The sequence below is a fragment of the Protopterus annectens genome, chromosome 4.part0 (genome assembly GCF_019279795.1).
Source record: "Protopterus annectens isolate FY-2018-M chromosome 4.part0, PAN1.0, whole genome shotgun sequence".
Taxonomy (NCBI): Eukaryota; Metazoa; Chordata; order Ceratodontiformes; family Protopteridae; genus Protopterus; species Protopterus annectens.
In genome coordinates this window covers 824933755-824954224 of record NC_056733.1, presented here as the reverse complement: position 1 = coordinate 824954224, position 20470 = coordinate 824933755, and positions in this window count along the sequence as shown.

Below are 20470 nucleotides of genomic sequence, written 5' to 3'. Positions count from 1 at the left end.
ATTAATGATATGGTTAACATTTTGTAACTTCCCATTGTCTAGCAATTGATACCATTATAACAGTTTTTTGTCTTTAAATGTAGTCATTGTTGTTAAATTAAATGTATTAATACTAGTGTAGGCAATTGGAAATAAAAGGAAAATCCATGCTTTATATTCATAGTTCCCGAAAATGAAAATTTTAAAGGAGATTATTTTTGTATTAATATAATAAGAGTTAGCTGGTTTGTTTTTGTTTTCTATAAAATAATCTTTTACTAACCATTATTAGTAGCTACTTTAGTATGATTTTTTTAAATTATTAAATTTACACCAGATATCTCACTGAATATCTTTCCATTTGGCATTATAATTGTTGTTTAACCAATAAGTTATTGTCTTAACAACTGAGGATAAGGAATATAATTCTAAATCTGGAAGACTAATACCACCAGATGTCCAATCTCTAATGTGATGGTTTAAAGCCAATCTAGGCTTATTAGGAAACCATAAAAATATCTGAAACAAAGAATTTTACTCTTTTATATTTTTTCAGGAGTGGGAGGGGTGAAGATTGTATTATATATATATATATATATATATATATATATATATATATATATAGAATTTTAGGAAGAATAATCACTTTAATTAAGGAGAGCCTCTCTTCCATAATGAAAAAAAAGTATTCCATTTAAGAGTTTGTTTTATGGAATTTAAGTAATTATTATAATTAACGGTTGTTATATCTTTAATATTATCAGACAAGATTATCCATAAGTAAGTAATATTGCCATCTTTCTCAGTGTATTTATGTAATTTCTTATCTATTTCATTAATATTATAATTAACAGGGATATTTTAATCTTACTCTCATTAAAACTGAGTCCTGATTTTCTTCTAGAATATTTCTGTTGCTTGGAATACTGCAATAAGAGAAGAATTGCAATCAGTCAAAATTACTAGGATGTCATCTGCAAATAATTGTATTTTGGGGATTAAATCATTATTTTTAGTATGCCTTTGATGTTTTTATTTGATCTTATACAAATTGAAAAAGGTTCAATAATTAGAGCAAAAAGCAATAGGGAGAAGGGACAACCCTGTTTACTACCTTTAGTAATCATGATTGATCGGAAAGTATATGAGCCTTTCTTAATGTATGCAAAGGAGTTTTAAGAGAGAAGTTTGATTAATTGTAAGAAATTGTTTGAAAAATTACATTCCTCCAGTACTAATAGTAAGTACTCCCAATTAACTGAATCAAATGCACTATTGATATCCAGACTAACCAAAGTTAGTTATTTTTTTAAATTATTAGTATAATCAATTACTGATAGTTTTCTCTTGATATTATCATAGGTGTTGCTGTTCATTATAAACCCAGTCTGATCATTGTTTATCAATACTGGAAGTAATTTCTTCATTCTAGAGGCATACATTGCCATGAATATTTTACAATCTGCATTTAATAATGAAATTGGTCTATATGAAGAACATTGTGTTGGGTCCTTGTGAAGTTTTAAAGTTGGGAATATTAGGGTGTATTTCCAGGATGGTGGTACTTTCATAAGTCCTTTAACTATTGAAATACCTCTAGTAAAATATTCAGAGTATCCTTAGTCATCATTTTGTATAGTTCAGGCATGATACTGTCATTTCCAGGTGCCTTATTGGGTTTTAATTTATTAATTTAAATTTTGAGTTCAGACATTGATATAGGCTTGTCAGTTATTTTTATTTGATCCTCTGATGGTCTATTTTCAGTATATATATTTTTTATATGTTCATAGGATGATATTAGGCTATTGTTCTGAAAGCCCTTAGAAGCCTAGCCAAGAATTTCACCCATGTTCACACAACGTCAGCACCTATTTCCCATATCCAGCAGGGACACAGGTGGGATCCCAGGGTGTATTTTCTGTTTCCCATGTAGTCATCCAGGTTCCTCTTAAAGAGGGCTAGAGAGACACTCTGCTTAACATGGAGAGGGAGTCTATTCCACTGACAGGGGAGTCTCTGGGACACAAATCTATCCAACCAACAAGACCAGGTTAAGGCCTTGCATGGAGGTTGCCTGAGTGGATTTTGACTTAAGGATATGCAGCAACTCCATAAAGGCTGTGTCTGAGATGGCCTTGTATGCCAGGCACAGGTCATCTCTGAGCAGTTTGTATGAGACTTAGTAGAGGGACAGGGCTTTTAGCCTATCTGTATAGGACAGGTGTTTGAGACCCTGGGGTTTCCTGGTCAGGAACCTCTGTGGTCTCTCTACCTGCTGCATGTGCTTGGCAAGGTACATGCCGAAGGGGGCATTGTACTCGATAATGGGTCTGATAAGGGAGGAGTACAGGGATGTTATGACCTCCTTGTTCCTGGATGAAATACCCTTACTTGTCAGTTGAGCTATGTAGAAAGCCTTCCGTACAATGGGGGCAATGTGGTGGACAAAAGTCAGGTTGCTATCAACTTTTAAACTGTTACTTTAGTCATCTAGGTATAGGACACTAAAGGAATGGTTGTTTATTCCTTTTTCAACATTTTCTTATATTCTACAGAAGAGGTGGTATATGATTATTGTTGCTAAGAGGTGGAACATAAAATCACTGAAATCAAGGAACACCTCATTATTCTTTATCAGTACATTCCTTTTCATTATATACTTGTGTGTTAACACACTTTTATTTAAATTTAAGGTTTTAAGTTATTTCAATGAAAATTATTTGATTTTTCTTATAAAACTGAGCTTGACTATTTCATAATTTCAAAACTGTATACATTGTGAATATATTTGATGTCTCTGCTATTAAGGAAGACAGCATTCATTCCTGTAAAACAAAGGGTCTGCATTTTTGGTTGTATATTTTTGTATTTACAAATGGACTGTATATATATATGTATATATATATATATATATATATAAAATCACTATCCCATCTGATAATTGTTGCTGAGGGTTAAGGTTGTGAGCTGTCATTCTTGTGGTACCGAGTATGTTTTACACAGCCCCATTTGCCAGCTGTGTGACCTTGAGTAAGTTACATAACTTAAAAATGCTTGGAGGCAACTGGGAATTTAGGTTAGGCTCCTCAGTGGTCCCCTGGACTGCAAGCCTAGTAACCATTTATGAATGTAAGTAGGCTGCCTGAATTTATCACCTATGAGCCTATAACACCAAAGAGTTAATGGATGTATTCTTAGATATAAAAGATTTCAAAACTGAGTGGTATGACCACAGAAACATTCATTCACAAATGAGAAACATAAGAATGAAAATCATGGTAAGGATAATTTGAACACATAATGAAATAATATGTCTAGGTTCAAAATGGCCCTTCAGCTCAGTTAGCCTAGTACTCACTTATGAACCTAATTATATAGCTATTTCATGGTAATGTCTGCTTTTTTAACCTTAGAGACAAGTTGATAATTGAAAAACTCTGTAGTAGTAATAAACATGTTAAGATTTCCTAGAGTTCTGAGCAGTCCATTAAAAACTGCTTTTAATCTAAATATCAACATTGAAAAATGTTGTTTATTCTGTACTTTTACTGGTATTTGTATTATGTTTAACTCTGTGTTATACTCACTGTCTGGAGAGAAGAAACTTAACAGAATAATACACACAATGTGAAGTATAAACTCTTGATTTCTGATGTATGGTCTATAATAAGTTGAAAACAATACGAAGGATGGTTTAATGTCATGTGTAGGCATTTATCAGAGAATATAAGAGTATTCACTGTAAAACATTAGGAAATTAAATCAACCTAAATCAGCCTAGGATAGTAGTCTTGAAGGACTTAGTTCATAGGTTCATAGGTTCATACTAGGCGATGTGCCCTGGGGCATTTATAAGCCTAGCCCGATGTGTTTGGCTTTCACCACCCTTTAATTTGAGTTTGCTGTGCCCTTTTTAAGGTTAGTTTACTGTGCCTCTGTCTAGTAGTGACATAGAAGTAATCCCTGGGGTAAACCTACGATCTCCCATCCACTCATCAAGATTCCTCTTGAAGAGAGCCAGTGAGGTGCTCTGCCTAACATGGACTGGGATTTTATTCCAGAGCGAGGGGAGCCTCTGGGTTATGAATCTGTCCCTCCAGCATGTTCTATTTATTTCTGTGCTGAGGTTCAAGTCCCTCGAGTGCGTGGTTCTAAGGGATTTAGATTTTCTGAGGTGGAGCATGTCCATTAATTCTGGGTTGGACATAGCTTTGTATGTCAGGCATAGATCGCCTCGAAGTAGGCGGTATGCAACTGAGTAAAGCTGGAGTTTTTTTAACCAGGCAGCATATGGAATCTGTTTGAGTCCCTTGATCCTCTTTGTGAGGTACTTTTGGGGTCTTTCTAGTTGCTGCAAATGTTGGGTAAGGTACATCCCAAAAGGGGCATTGTATTCTATGATGGGCCTGATGAGGGATGAATAAAGGGGCACTATTACCTCACTTGATCTGTATGTGAATCCTTTCGTAATAAGGTGGGCTATGTAGAAGGTCTTTCTAACCACTTTGACAATGTGGTTGTCAAAGGAGAGATTGCTATCAACTTGGGTCCCCAGGTCTCTAATTACTTCTTCCATACTTAATGGGTTACCACCTATGTGGTAATTTGTGGGCACTTTGTTTTTGCCAAAGGGTATGACTATACACTTTTTGGCCTTTAGCTTTAGGCCATGGCTCTGGCACCAGTTATCCGTCTCTGTGAGACCTTTTTGGAGGATGTTCGTGTCAGCTGGAGAGTCAATTATGGCACCCAGTTTGCAGTCATCTGTGAACTTGGTCAGCCGTAGTCCTCCCGTGTTGGCCTGTACCTCAGAGAAGTATATGCCGAACAAGAGAGGTCCCAGGACAGAGCCTTGTGGGACACCACTTGTAACCGGTTTAGAGGCTCCGGCAACTCTGACTCTGTGGGTTCTGTCTTTGAGCCAGTTAGCAACCCATCTTGTGACATAGGGGTTTATATTTAAGCTGGATAGCTTATCTATGATGCCCGAGTGGGGTATTGTGTCAAATGCCTTTGCAAGGTCCAGATAGGCTGTGTGGACTACCTTCCCTTCATCTATGGCCTTGGTGACTGTTTCGAAAAAGCTGACCAGGTTCAAGAGGCAGGATCTACCCTTGACAAAGCCGAATTGGGTAGGATCTAGTGTCTGTAGGTCCCCAATGTCTTTGTTTATGAGTTCCATGATGATCCTCTCCATGGCCTTGCAGATAAGGCTAGTCAGGCTTATGGGGCGATAGTTACCAGGGTCTGTTGAGGCACCACCTTTGTGGAGTGGGACCACTGTTGCTGTACGCCGTTCTTTGGGTACATATCCTGTAGTGAGGCTGAGATTGTACAGCAATTTTACGTGAGGGTTTAGTTCTTCTTGGAGTTCATGTAGGACGCAACCCAGGACACTGTCTGGTCCCATTGAAGCAGTATTTTTTGCTTTGGAGAGGGCGGCTTTCATCTGAGCATCTGAGATGTTAGTGAGGCTGCACTCTGCTGGGATAGATATTTGTTCTTTTGGGGGGGAAGGGGGGGTTTGCACTGAACCTGTCTGCCAAGATGTTGGCAATGTCTGTGGGTTCAGTGTATTTTTTGTCATTTAGAATCAACTCTGAGCATATCTGGGAGTTGCATCCCAGGTTCCTAGTATAGCTAAAGAAAGCCTTGTGACTGTCTTTAGTGTCCTGTGCAATTTTTCTCTCAAAGCTGGCCTTGGAGGATTTTATGAGGGATCGTAATTTTTTGCTAGTACTGATCAGAGATGCCTTCCCTTTTAGGGATTTTGCTCTATCATGTAGTAGCTTCCTCCTTCTGTTGTACAACTTATTTATGGCTGGGGTCCACCAGACTGGACGCCTGCCTTTGGACGATTGGGTCTTGGTTTTGTTTGGGATAGTATGATCCATGCATTCTTGGAGGTGTCCATAGAATGCATTTATATAGGATTCTGTGGTTTGGGCCGTAGTTTCCACTGGCCTGGGGGCCTTGAAGGATTCCACCTCAGTTTTGAGAAGTGTAAAGTTCGCTTTCGAGAAGTTTTTCACTGTGGTTTTCTGGGCTGGGGGTGGGATCGGGTTTTGGATATCCAGTGAAATTAATTTATGGTCTGATCTTACAAATGAGGGGGTATACTTCTGGTGTGGAGCATAGGGTCCCCATGTTGGTGATGATCAGGTCAAGTATGTTTTCCCCTCTTGTGGGCATTGTGACTAGTTGTTCCATGGCATTTGAGTTTATAAATTCCAGGAACCTTTGGGCTAGGGTGTTGGGGCTTGAGTATTGCTCCCAGTCTATGTTTGGGTAGTTGAAGTCACCCAATATAATGGTGTTTGGAGAGATCTTCATGTTCTCCAATGTTTTCAGGAAGGCTGAGTGGGATTCCTGATTTTGAGATGGTGGTCTGTAGCATGCTATAAACTGAAAGGCAGTTTTGCCCACTGTTAGTTGCACATGGATGGTTTCTGATGCTTCGTGCAACACCACTAACCTGGAGGTGTGGGTATCCATGATGAATATGGATACTCCCCCACCTTTTGTGGTTCGGTCCGAGTTTTGGGGCCGAAAAGCATGATATGAGGTATAACCTGGTAGTGCTGGTGTGCTCTCTGGAGCCTTGAACCAGGTTTCTGTCACTGCACAGATATCGATGTTCTCCATACTGAGAAGAGCTTAGAGTGCATGCATTTTGAGGTTTAGACTTCTGGCGTTTAGCAGCATTACCCTTAGTTTCTTGTTCTTTGTGTTTTCTATGGAGGTGGGTTTGTCTTTTGAGCCTTGCCTAAAAAAGGCAATATGGGGGTGGCAAGAGCCTTTGCCAGTATCCGAAAGCCCAGGGGTGACAGGTGCAAGCCATCCCTAGCGAAGCAACGTGGCTTGTCGAGCATGTCAACCCAGGCTGACAGGCACTGGATCCCCTTTAAATGACACCAAAATTTTAGCCAATTGTTAAAATCGATCATTTTGTCTTTATACTGTGGCATCATTCTAGGTGAGGGTAAGATGATGCTCAAGGTCAAGGTCATACCGGCCTGGGCTACATGATCGGAGAGCTCCTCTATGTCTCTTTTCATGTAGTTGAGGGAGGTACGTCTCAGGTCATTCACACCAGCATGTACTATGACAGAGTCGTATTTGTACTTGCTTTGGAGTGACCTGAGTGCTGGTGTTATGTGGCGGATCCTAACGCCCAACAGGCAGCTCACTGTGACCTTCTCCTTGTTCAGCCTGGTGAGCGGGACGTCAGTGTGTCTGACTATAGAATCACCTATTACAAGTGTATCAGGTGTGTTTTTCAGCCTTAAGGGCTGTGACTGTTATGTGTTGCATATGTTTTGCTGTGGGGTAGCGTTTGCTTGGATGTCTGCTTTGGAGGTCTCTGCTGCTTAGGTAGATTTTTATTTAGAGCCTCCGAGTATGTTTTTATGTGTTTATGTGTTTGGTTTGCTGTTGTGGTAGGACTATGTGAAACTGGATTAGTGTTGTGTAAGTTTACCTTCTCCTCCTGACTGGTTACACCAGTTCTGAGGTGAGAGAGCTCAGCCTCCAGTTTGGCTATATGGTTGCATCTCTCGCATATGTTTGAACCTGTTTGGAGGAGGAGAGAGTTGTCCGTGTACATGAGGCAGTTGTAACATTGCCTCAAGATTCCCAGATTCACCAGCTGGACTGGAGAGGAGACCATTAACTGACCTTTGGACATGCTAGAGTAGTAAAGGAAACTCTTTTATCACTTAAAAGGACCAATAGGGGACAAGGTAATTGTGGAGAATGTATGAGGATGTAGTGCTTTTAGTTTATTAGTGCAAGATTGTAAGATTGCTTGTTTGGGCAAGTGCAGGGTCTTAGATTGAGAATAGGGTGTTTAAATTGAGAAATAGAGCAGTTCTAAGGGAAAAAGTGAAGAGCAGACTTTTCGGCGAGAAAGGAAGGTCGCACAGGTAGAAACAGAAAAAATATATCTTGAAAGCAGTCACTCTTTTCGTTTCTCTGCTGCTAGCACCACTCTGCAGGACCACGAGGAGCTGTTGTTGAGTAGTATAGGCGAAAAAAACGCCGAGAAGCAGATTTTTATGCAGGGAACTTCAAAGAGCTAGAAATGCCCCAAAACGGCCAATTACTACAAGATTCTTGTGCTGAGGTCACTCCTTCAGGGACAGATATGCTGCTCAAGGCTCCCCACTCCCACTGGTGAGCAAAGAAACTTCCTTCTATCCAAGTAAGGAAATGGGCAACACATGAACTATCCAAGAGTCCAGAATACAGCAAAGCCTGTATAGGGGACTATTCTAGTTAAAGAAAGGTGGGAAACAAGGATATATATATATTTTTTCAAGTAAACAGCAAGAAAATTACAGTATATTCAATGCACAGGCTAGTTAGCATCAGGTCCAAAGAGTAGAGTTGTTTCCATAATCTAAAAAAGATAAAAAGAATAGAAGTATTAGGATATTATTTTCTGTAGGCTAATCATTATTCAAAATGATTACAAGGTGATAGTCATATGATTACATAAATAAGAAACACAGCTGCTGCAATATTCATAGAAGCAATACATGTTCAACATATAAAACAGCCAGATATGTAAAATTGAAGTAAGTAGGATATATTGTAAATAGATGCAAATGTTATATCACAGAATATAAACTGTATTCAGTCAAGTAAAACTAAAACTATTATTCCACGTTTTTCCAGTTCTCAGCAACTTTGGCTTGCATACAAGCGACTCATATAAGTGTATATCAGCTTATTACTATAAAAAATGGACTGAAGTCATAATAACTTCAGCTTAAGGGAATGATAGAAAAGAAGTAGCAACTACTGCTAATGGAGCTCAGCTAAGTTAAATTTTAGGATCATAGGATCCTAGCCAAGAATTTAGCCCATGTTCCAACAAGTCAGCACCCTATGCCACCGTCAAGCAGGGACACAGTTGGAATCCCAGGAGTGTATTTTCTGTTCCCCATCCAGTTATCCACGTTGTGCTTAAAAAGGTTTAATGAGGTACTCTGCTTTACATGGAGAGGGAGTATATTCCACAAAAGGGGAGTCTCTGGGACACAAATCTGTCCCACCAACAAGTCCTATTGATGTCACAGACCAGGTTGAGGTCACGCATGTGGGTTACTCGAGTGGAGCTTGACTTGCAGATATGCAGCAGTCCCATCAAAGCAGAGTCTGAGATTGCTTTGCATGCTAGACAGATGTCACCTTTGAGGAGTCTGTAGGAGACTGAGCAGAGGGACAGGGCTTTTAGCCTGTCTGTGTAGGGTAGATGCTTGAGGCCCTGGATTCTCTGAGTGAAGAACCTCTGTAGTCTCTCCAGCTGCTGCATGTGCTTTGTGAGGTACATGCCGAAAAGGGCATTGTACTCAATAATGGGTCTTATAAGGGAAGAATACAGGGATGTTATGACCACCTTGCCCCTGGATGAGATACCCTTATTAATGAGGTGGGCCATGTAGAAAGCTTTCTGTACAACGGAGGCAATATGGTGGCCAAAAGTCAGTTTGCTATCAACCTGGGTGCCCAAGTCCCTCATGACTGATTGCGTGCTTATTATCAATGTGATAATTTGTGGGGACATCATTCTCCCCAAAAGGGATGATGATACATTTTTTGGCATTCAGTTTGAGGCCATGTTTCTGGCACCAATCATTTGTTTGGGTGAGACCCTCTTGGAGGATGTCCACATCAATAGGGGAATTGATGACAGCACCTAAGCTTACAGTCATCTGCAAACTTGGTCAGCCATAGCCCACTAGATTTGGCCTGCACTTCTGAGAAGTATACTGTATCCCAAACAGCAGAAGACCCAAGACCGATCCCTGGGGTACACCGCTTGTTACGGGTCTACTTCTTGAGGTGGCTCCCCCTATTTTGACTAGGTGGGTTCTATCAGTGAACCAGTTTGCTACCCATCTAGTAACATATGGATTGATGCCTAGTTGAGAGAGTTTATCTACTGTACCTGAGTGGGGAATAGTATCAAAGGCCTTGGCCAGGTCAAGGTACGCAGCGTGCACCATCTTCCCCCTGTCTATGGCCTTGGTGACTGTCTCAAAGAAGTCGACTAAATTTAATAGGTATGACCTCCCGTTGACAAGTGTCTGGAGGTTGCCATTGTCCTTGTTAATGAGGTCCGTGATAATGTGCTCTATGGCCTTGCAGATTAGGCTAGTTAGGCTGATGGGTCTACAGTTTCCTGGATAGGTGGACACTCCAACTTTGTGCAAAGGGATGACAGTAGCTGTACTCCACTTGGCTGGGATGAAGCCGGTACTCAGGCTTTGGTTGAATAGTGTGCCTAATGGTGTTGCAAGTTCCTGCCTGAGTTCATGTAGGATGCAGCCTGGGATGTTATCAGGTCCATGGAGGCTGTATTTTTTGCCTTTGAGAGGGCAGTGATAACTTGCTCGCTAGAGATAAGGGGAGGTGGGCAGGTACTGGGGATGTCCTGTGTTACTGATGGGGAGGACAGAGGAGTGAAGTTTTCACTGAACCTGTTTGCCAACTGGTTGGCTATATCTACAGGGTTTGTGTATGTGGTGTCCTTGACCACCAGTTCTGAGCAGATCTGGGTGCTTCCCTTGAGATGGCGGACATATGTGAAGAAAGCCTTATGATTAACTTTAGTAGATGTGACCAGTCTGGACTCCATGTTTGCTTTAGAGGATTTCACTAGTGCTCTTATTTGCTTGTTCAGGCTAAGGAGAGATTGCTTCCAATTAGACACCTGCTCCTTCTTGGTCCTGGACAGTAATTTTTTCCTTTTATTATAGAGTTTATTTATTGCAGATGTCTACCAGACAGGTTTACTCTTCCTTGAGGAGGAGGATTTTGTCCTGTCTGGTATTCCTGATTCCATGTGGCTATATAAATGTTCATATAATTTGGTGTTGTTTGGACATATGTGCCAGTTCCTGTGGAGGGGGAGGGGGTGGGGGCTGTGAAGCTGTTTATACCTTCCCTCAGGAGGTTGTAATCAGCTAGGAAAAGATTTTTTGTTTGACGCTAGCTGGGGGGGGGGGGTTCAGGGGAGATAGTGACTTTGAAAGTGACTGCTTTGTGGTCAGATCTTACCAGGGATGATGACACTGTAGGGATGCTGCAGTAGTTACTCATGTTGGCTAATACCAAGATATTTTCACCTGTTGTGGGGGTGTCAACCAACTGCTCCAATGCATTTGCATTGATGAAAATCAAGGAATCTCTGGGAATTTCTGTTTTGGCATGAGTATTTCTTCCAGTCTAAGGTTGGATAGTTAAAGTCGCCCAGTTGCACTTATTTGCCCAAGCTGTTCAAAGCTGCAATGAGATAGGCCTTCTGCCATTTGCTGTGCTGTGATATTGGAAAAAGATACGTTTTTTTTCAACTGTTTTCTGCACTTCTGTTTTACTGCATATCTGTGTAATCTGTACAACTGTAATATGCTATTATATATTATTGATAATGTGACTAGTTAACTATTTAAACTCAGTTCTGACTACAAGACTGTACATGCTTGGATATTATTGCAGATGCATGATATTTCAAAGAACAAATAAACTTATCTAAATAAAATCTTTGTATATTTGTGAGGACTTGCATATACAATTATCTTTCAAAACTTGTCTCTTCTATAAACAGGATATCATAGTCACTAGAACATACTATGAGATATAAAATAGTAAAAGAGTAACTGAAATATCTAAAATAACTAATAATATGTTTCCAGAATTATATTTGTACTGAGGGATAACATATGGTTGGCAGCATTCCCACTACAGTCTTTTTAAGAGAGACATGAATTCCCAGCTTATCAAAATGTCTGTGTAATTTTGTCTGACTTTATGGAAAACATGCTGTTACTTTCATATTAGTCCCTCCTTTACTATGCATAACACTTTCAATTAACTTTCAGAGCACGAGCGTCTAATATTGCCATGTATTTGAGCTCCTCACTTTCTGCTCAAAAAGCACATCCACATAGAAACCAACATAGATCAACACCACAACCATTGTCATAAACATATACATATCTATTGCCCACATATGCAGAACAAGTCAACCAAGCAAGGGGCTGACATCAACAGACATAAACAAGATAATCTTCCCTTCTTTCAATTAATAGAACATAATGTAATTTGAATAATATAATATTTAGGATAAAAGCTGAATCGAAGAAATTAATTCTATATTGTATAGGGTGTCACAGTATTATAACATGTATTATACAACTTAAGGAGAGAAATACAGGTTTTACAAGTGTTAAAATATTAGTTTTGAGCTAAATGTAACAGACAGTGCAGGCTAATTAACACCTTCTTACTATTTTGCAGTTAATTTCTGTGTTAAAATCAAACACAAAACAACATTTTATCCAATATTTCTTATGCGCACACACACACACACACACACACACACACACACACACACACACACACACACACACACACACACCATAAAAGAACTCTGTATAAATTGTCTCCTGAGAGAAAAGGGCGGGAAAGAAACATTCTATTGGAACCTGCTCTGTGACAGGGAAATACCACTGTCAGTAAACAACTTTCATTTATGTTACACTGAGAAAGAAGGCTGTATAAGTAGTTAAAACCAACCTGCTCCCTGCAATTTAAGAACCTATCCTGTAACACTTATCATGTTATTTTTTGTTATAACTATTTGGTAGACTCTCTCTCTTTCTCTCTTTCTTTTTTTTTTTTTTTTGTTTTTTGTATATCTATTCTAACAGGGGAGGGAAGAACAAAAGAATAACTGACAGGTTTCAAAGTGAAACCCCATAAGAAATAAATAAATAAAAAAGAAAGAAAAACTATATACACCCACCATGTTATCACTATATTAATAAAGAAACACTCATAAACAGCATAACAGTCTGATATCTCTTAGAGAAAGCACACCCAAATCGCATACATACAACACATCACATAGTCCAATCAGCCATGATATGTGAATTAAGAGTTAAAAGTTAAAAAGACCATAAACATTCAGTCCATTCACAACACACTTATTTAATGTACTGTGAGCAACTTGCTATTATATTATGGTATCATGAGCTATCATTTTAGGTTTTATGTGGCACATATATTAATAAAGGAAACCAGGAGATTTATTATTAGTTAAAGAGTTAATTTCTTAATACTTTTAAGCTAAGACGTATATTTAATATGGAAAATAAAATACACAATATTAGCTTAGCAATACATATAGGAAAAGAAAAAAGTGACAGTTATTTACCTTATAGAGAAGCAAATCCTTGTTTCCTTCCTTTCATCTATATCTCCAGTAACTGAGTTGGTAAACTTTGTAATGGGAAAATAATTTTATTATCAAAACAATTAACATCAATGTTATACTAAAGCTAAGAGTCATTTGTCCTTTAGTTTCTTTTTCTTCTCATTGGATTTCCAGGTATTTAATTCTGCTTGTCTCTCCAAAGTACTATTGTTCCAGTCCATATCTTCAGTTTGGTCTAAATTTTTTTTGTTTGTTTTTGTTTTTGTTTTTAAAAATGACAGTGCAGAGTCTGGGTCTACAAAGTGTTTAATTTAATCCGGAAGGAATATTTTGAGTCTGGCAGGAAAAAGAAAATGCACCTTAAACTGTCTTTTCTTAAGTTCTTTTATAAGAGGCAAAAATCTTTTCCTTTTGGTCATCGCAGCATTGGAACAGTCATTATCAAATCTTATTAGTTTGTCATCAAGTTTAATAGGAGATTAGGACCAGGCTGTTTTAGCTCCTTGTATTGAGTGTAGCTCAAATTCTAAGTGCTACACATACCTTAGTCTCCACTGGTATTAGTTCCCCTCAATTTGCCCTTGCTCTCAGTTGGGAACGACAGAGGTTGCAGAGTTCCTGTAGTGTGTCTCTATTCACCCTGTAGCTGTCTATAATTTCCAACTCATGCAGATTATGAAAAGTTAAATAGGGTCTAAAAACCCTTCTGCTTTTTGGCCATGGTCTATTAAGCAGCTTCAGCATAAACATGGGCCTGCTGCACATACAGATGTATAAGAGCAACAGAAGCCCCTAACATTCTTTCCATGTAGCCTGGTTTCTGTGGCTGTATTCCAGCAGAGTTTGGAATTCACAGAGAAAACCGTCACTGAGTCTACACAGTTGCTTTATAGCGTGTTGAATAGCTCCTCCATCTTGGATTGGTTGATTTGCGTACAATTCAGCTGCTTATGCTGTAATTAGCATGCCAGACTGTTTATCATGTTTGTGAGGCTCTACACATAGTGTAGAACTGCTTATTGAATACAAAACAGTACCCTATCATGTGCACTTTGCTCCACGACATGCACACAGTTTTAGCGGCCCATGTTGGGTTTATTGAATCTGCATCAATATTTTATACATGATAAATCCAGAAAAACATAATTCAGTGTTGTGGAACATTTTGAAACAGTTTTAGGACTTTTTTGAAGATAACAATTAATGAAAATAAAACAAAGATTGCAGTAAACTACGTACCAGTGAATGAAATGGTTCAGCTATACCCACATTTATAGAGACATGAGCAGATGAAGTATTTAAGTGCATGGATTAAAAATGATTTTATGTCAGTCAAGGTAATGTGGGAAGATAGTTTGGGACATTTGTTCCTGTTAGGAGGGTAAAACTTCAATATTTGAAGATGTACATAGTTTTGTGTTGTAGTATTAAGTTAATATGTGTTTTTTTTTGAGTGCTTTCAACAAAACAAAAAGTTTTGTAAGATGTGACATAGGCTCAAATGGATATGACAAGAAACAATTGGATGAAAGTTCAAACTGCCAAACAGTGTATACGTGTAATACAAAAGCTGGAACTAGACATTTAACAAAAAGTCTGTTATACGTAAAAGGTGGGAATAATAATTTTTTTAAATAGAATGATGCTTTTTTTAATGTCTTTAAATGTCAATGGTCTCACAGATAAATACAAAAAAGAAAGAGGAGTGAACTATATTAAAAATGTAGAGTGCAAATAGCTATGTTATAATAGACACGCTTGGAAAGAACTGACCATGTGAATTTGATAAAGAAAGGTTTTCAGGATGGTTATTCAGTGGAACACCTGGAACCAAGGAAAACAGGAGTACTTATATTAACTGCAAGAGGAGTTCCAATAGTGATAGAAGAAGATAAAAAGGACAATAATGGTAGATTTGTAGTACTAAGGGGATACTGGCAAGGGGGAGGAGGATTATACTGGCATGTATTTATATTCCACCTAAAACTGCTATAGTAGAGCTTAAGATATTTCTGGGAGAAATAATCACCTTTCAGCAAGGAATATTACTTATGGGTGGGGACTGGAATTTGATTTGCAACAGTGAAGATGTGTCCGAGAGACCCAGAAAGGAAAGTATAACAAAGGAGGGTAGATGTTTGAAGACATTTATGAAAATATTTGGCATGGAAGATGTGAATTCGGTACTAGGAGTTCAGAGTGAATTTATGTATTATTCCCCAAAATACATAAACTGGGCTAGGTTTGACAGAATTTACATTTCACAGAAGCATGTACATTTAACTGAAGGCATTCATATGCACCCAATGACTATTTCAGATCATATGCCAATAATAACTAAAATAAAAATCAGAGTAATGAAATAAAAATGAGACACTGGCACTTTCCCACCTATCTATTAAAAGGAGAGGAATTTAAGGAATGGGTAGTGGAAATTATTTAGTAGCTATTATGGAAGATAGAAATTTCTCCTGAAACTATAGTTAGGGAGTGGGATAAAATTAAAGTGGAGTTTAAAAATAACATGGAAATAAAAGAAAGGGAGATATGGTTAAGAACTAAGAATTATTTAGAGGGACTGACAAATGTTAAAGTATTGCAGAAAAGGGGAATCTCACAGAACAAGAAGAGGAGCAACTGCAAAATGGTAAACAGAAAATAAGGGATTACCTTACCTCTCCTGTTTAGTATCTGCTTCTCTGAAGTACAGGCTAACACAGAAGGCCTCTGGATAACGAAGTTCGCAGATGACTGCAAACTAGGAGCCATAGTCGAGTCCCCAAATGATGTGGAAATCCTACAGAAGGGCCTCGCTGAGACAGATGCCTGGTGTCAGAGCCATGGCCTCAAGCTCAGTACCAAAAAGTGCATTGTCATCCCCTTTGGTAAAAACTCTGTACCCATGAACTACTACATAGACAGCATTCTACTTAACACCGAATGTGTGATAAGAGACCTTGGGACCCAGGTGGGCAATAGTCTGTCCTTTGATAGTCACATTGCCACAGTAGTCAGGAAGTCCTTCTACTTGGTACACCTCATCATAAAAGGGTTCTCATCCAGGAAAAAAGAGGTCATTGTTCCCCTCTACTTGACACTCATTAGACCCATTATAGAGTACAGCACCCCTTTTGGAATGTACCTCACAAGGCATCTGCAGCAGCTGGAAAGGCCACAGAAGTACCTCACAAAGAGGATTACTGGCCTCAAACAGATGCCCTATACTGACCGTCTCAAAAAACTCCAGCTTTACTCCATAGCATATCTCCTACTCCGAGGTGATCTCTGCATAACATATAAAGCTACATCAAACCCAGAGCTGTTGGACATGCTACACCTAAAGAAACACCAATCCCTCTGAGCTACACGCTCTAGGGACCTAAACCTTGTCACCACAATAAACAGGACATGCTGGAGGGATAGATTCCTGTCCCAGAGACTTCCCATACTCTGGAACAGGCTACCCATCTATGTCAAGCAAAGTTCTTCATTAGCACTCTTTAAGGAAAATCTTGATGAGTGGATGGGAAATAGGAAATACACCCCGGGGATCACTTCTGTGTCTCTGCTCGACAGTGGCACAGGAAAATAACTTTCTTGTGTGGCGTAAGCCAGGGAACCTTCTTGGCTAGGCTTACATAGGCCCTCGGGCTGATAGCCTGGTACCTACCTATGAACCTATATGCATGAGTTTAGGATGTTTGCTGTTAAGCAACTGTTTTTGATAATAATTCTAGAGCACAAAAACTTTTAGCACAACGACTCAGGCAACAGAAAGTAGAAAGGGCTTTTGCCAAACTTAAGGAGCCTATAACACAGAAGATAAGATATCCTGTAGAGGTATTAGAAATATCTCATAAATTCTATGAAAGTCTGTGTAAAGCAGAGATATATGGAAAGAAAAGGTACAAATGGAAATGTTTATGGAAGAATTAAATATGCCAAGGTTAAAGGTAGGCGAGGCTCAATTAATAACAGTTAGGATAGGAGGAGATGAGATAAAAATGGTGATGTTTAACCAATCTACAGGAAAGTCCTCAGGAATGGATGGTATTGTTATGAAAGTTTGAAAGCTAGGAGGAAAAAAATGGTAAAGATCTGGTTTTGTTGAAAAATATTTTAAGAGGAGATGAAGTACCAACATGCTGGAAGAAAGTGGTGATAGCAGTAATACATAAAGAGGGTAAAGAACCATTACAGCCAGCTTCATACAGACCCATTTCAATCCTAAACCATGATTATAAAGTGTTTATGTCTATAATGGCTAAAATAAAGGCAAAAGTGATGATAAAATTGATAAATATGGATCAATGTGGTTTTGTGGAGGGGAGACAAACATTTGGCAACATTAACAGAACATTGATGATCCAGAGGGAAGCAGAAAATAAGAAAATGCCACTGTTGTTGGTAGGTCTTGATGGAGAGAAAGCATTTGACAGAGTGAGCTGGGACTTTATGAGCAGGGCAGTGCAAGCATTTGCATTCCCTGATAAAATTCTAAGGTTGATTGGGAGGATATATATGAGGGATCGGAGGCAAAAATTAAACTGGGTGGGTTCCTCTCTGATAATTTCTGTTTGAGCAGAGGAACCAGGCAGGGTTGTCCTTGTCCCCTTTGTTATTTGCATTATATTTGGAACCATTAGCAAAGAAAATAAGGGCCTCAGAAATGCAAGGGTATAATTGGTGTGGTAGTCAAGAAAAGCTGTCTCTATTTGCAGCTGATATTATTTTATACCTGATAAAAATCTGAAAAAGACATTACAGTGTTGTAGAACATTTTCAGACAGTTTCAACTTTTTTCAGGATACAAAATGACTGAAGCTAAAACAAAGGCAATAGCAGTAAATTACGTGCACACACAAAATTGGTTCATCAATATCCATATTTATGGGGACATGATAAAATGAAGTATTTAGGAGTATGGATTAAAAATGTTTCCAGTGTGGTAGCTAAGGATATGTGGAAACAGACTAAACAAAAGATAACACAGAAAATGATAAATTGGAAGCTTTGTTATATGGATATGGATAGTAAGATACAAGCAATTAAAATATTTTAGTCTGTTTAGTCTTATACACAGTTTAGGAATATTTTTATCAACCAGAGGAGAAGTTGTGGATAGCAATTAGTAAAGAGCTGAAGGATGTTATCTGAGAGGGGGAGATGGCAAGATTCAAGTTGTGAAAGCTGATTCTTCCAACAGAACAAGGCAGATTGGGATTACCCGATTTAAATGGTTATTTCAGAGTTAAACAGTTAAGGTTCCTATTCATAGCACAAGCAGAAACCTATAATTCAAAGTGAAAAGAGAGGATGGTGAAATGGGGAAAGCTCAAGAAACAATGAGAGACTGGGATTTTGGATGCAGACCTTTAAGGAGAATAACAATAATCATACAGAATATTATATTCATAAAGTAGCAGAAAGTATTCTAAGAACTAAGCCAACACAGGAATGAAGAAAGGAGATTTTGCCAACAAGGATGACTGCAGATAGCGATACAGACAATTGGCAAGAGGGGGGCTAGAATTTATTGGAGAAAACTGGCAAAGGAACCAATGGATTGGAAGCAAATAACTAGAGAGGGAAAGGTAATAGAATGGGAAGACACCAATAATTTGTTTGGACTGCAGGTTAGAGACTGCCTTCCCTATCAGGAAATTATATCAGAATATAGGCAAAGAGAAACAAATAGGGGGTCCTAAACAAAAGACCAGCACTGGTAGAGTTTTTATTAAAATCTAAAGTAGAAGCTGCCATTAAAAAAGGAATAATTAGTAGGGCATATAAAATATTGCAAGATGACCATAAGAGTCAATCAGAGGAGGTTAGAAATGATTAGGAAGAGAGATTGGATAAGCAATTCACAAAGAAACAATGGAGGGATATATGTATGTCTCCCAAATATGCAATACAATCTAGAAGATTTAGGATTTTTGCTTGAAAATGTTTACATAGATATTTTATACCCCCAAGTAGACTCCAGAGAATGTTTCCTTGGATAGAAAACAAATGTTGGCAGTGTGATAGGGAAGAAAGAGGTACTTAACTTATTTTCTGGGAGTGTAATGAGTTGGCAGACTTTAAATATGGAAAACGTAGGCTTCCTATAAATTCTATGTCAATCTTTTGTTCACTTTATCCACCCTTAAATCCACATCCAAATAAATTGCCCTGTCAAAACTATATTCGTGGGTGAATTTAAAAATTCCACCGTTTCGTTTATGTAAGCCAAAAATTCAACTAATCTCATCTCAGAACCAGTCGAAATCAAAAACACATCATCCAGGTATGTTTTCCAATTCTTATCTTAATTATGGAAGTTGGCACTCATACAATCAAAAAAGTCCATAGTAAAAGGACAGTTAGTAAATGCGGCAAAAATGGTCGTCCTGGAGAATGAATTTTTTGATGAAATCCAGTTTATATTAGATAAAAGAGGTTATCCATTTGAGTTGTTAGATAAAATTAAACAAGAAGTGATTATTAAAAGACAAGAAAGTGTGTACAAACTTATTTTAGATACCAACAACATTGATACATTAGTCTCAAATGTAGGATGTACAGGTATTAATGATAATAGAGGTATGAGTTTTATTTCTACTTTCAGCAAAGATTCTAAAAAATCAGTGCAGTAATAAGAAAAAACTGGGACATTATACATGTGGACAAACACGCAGTAAAATTATTGGGTGATGTCCCGAAGTTCATTTATAGAAGGGACAGATCCTTCAAAAACATATTGGAGTTTATCAACAAAAATACAGGGGTTACACACAAAAATGTAGGTAATTTTAAATGTAGCATGTGTTCACAGTGCTCCCATGTTATTGTGAGTAGTGGTAAGTTTAAATTAAATGGTAGGGATTATTACATCAAAGGGCATTTCAACTGCCAAAGCAAAAATGTGGTGTATATGGCAAAATGTTTAAAATGTTCTGTTTTTTAATATTGGAAAGACATCTAGACAGTTCAGGGAAAGAATTTATGAACACTTATCTGATATCAAAAACAAGAAGATGACTAATGCATTATATAGGCACGTACAGACTAACAATGATCATGTTTTGGATTTTTGATTGTTCAACAAATTGCCCAGGACTTATAGGGTTTTGTGGTTGATGAGTACTTGGACATTTATGAGCTTAAGTAGCAGTTAAGGCTTAATGCCATAAAATGAAAATGTCAGCATTAACAGTGTCCTAAAACTGAAAAATTTACTTGGATAAGTATATTTTTGTATATACATTATATATATAT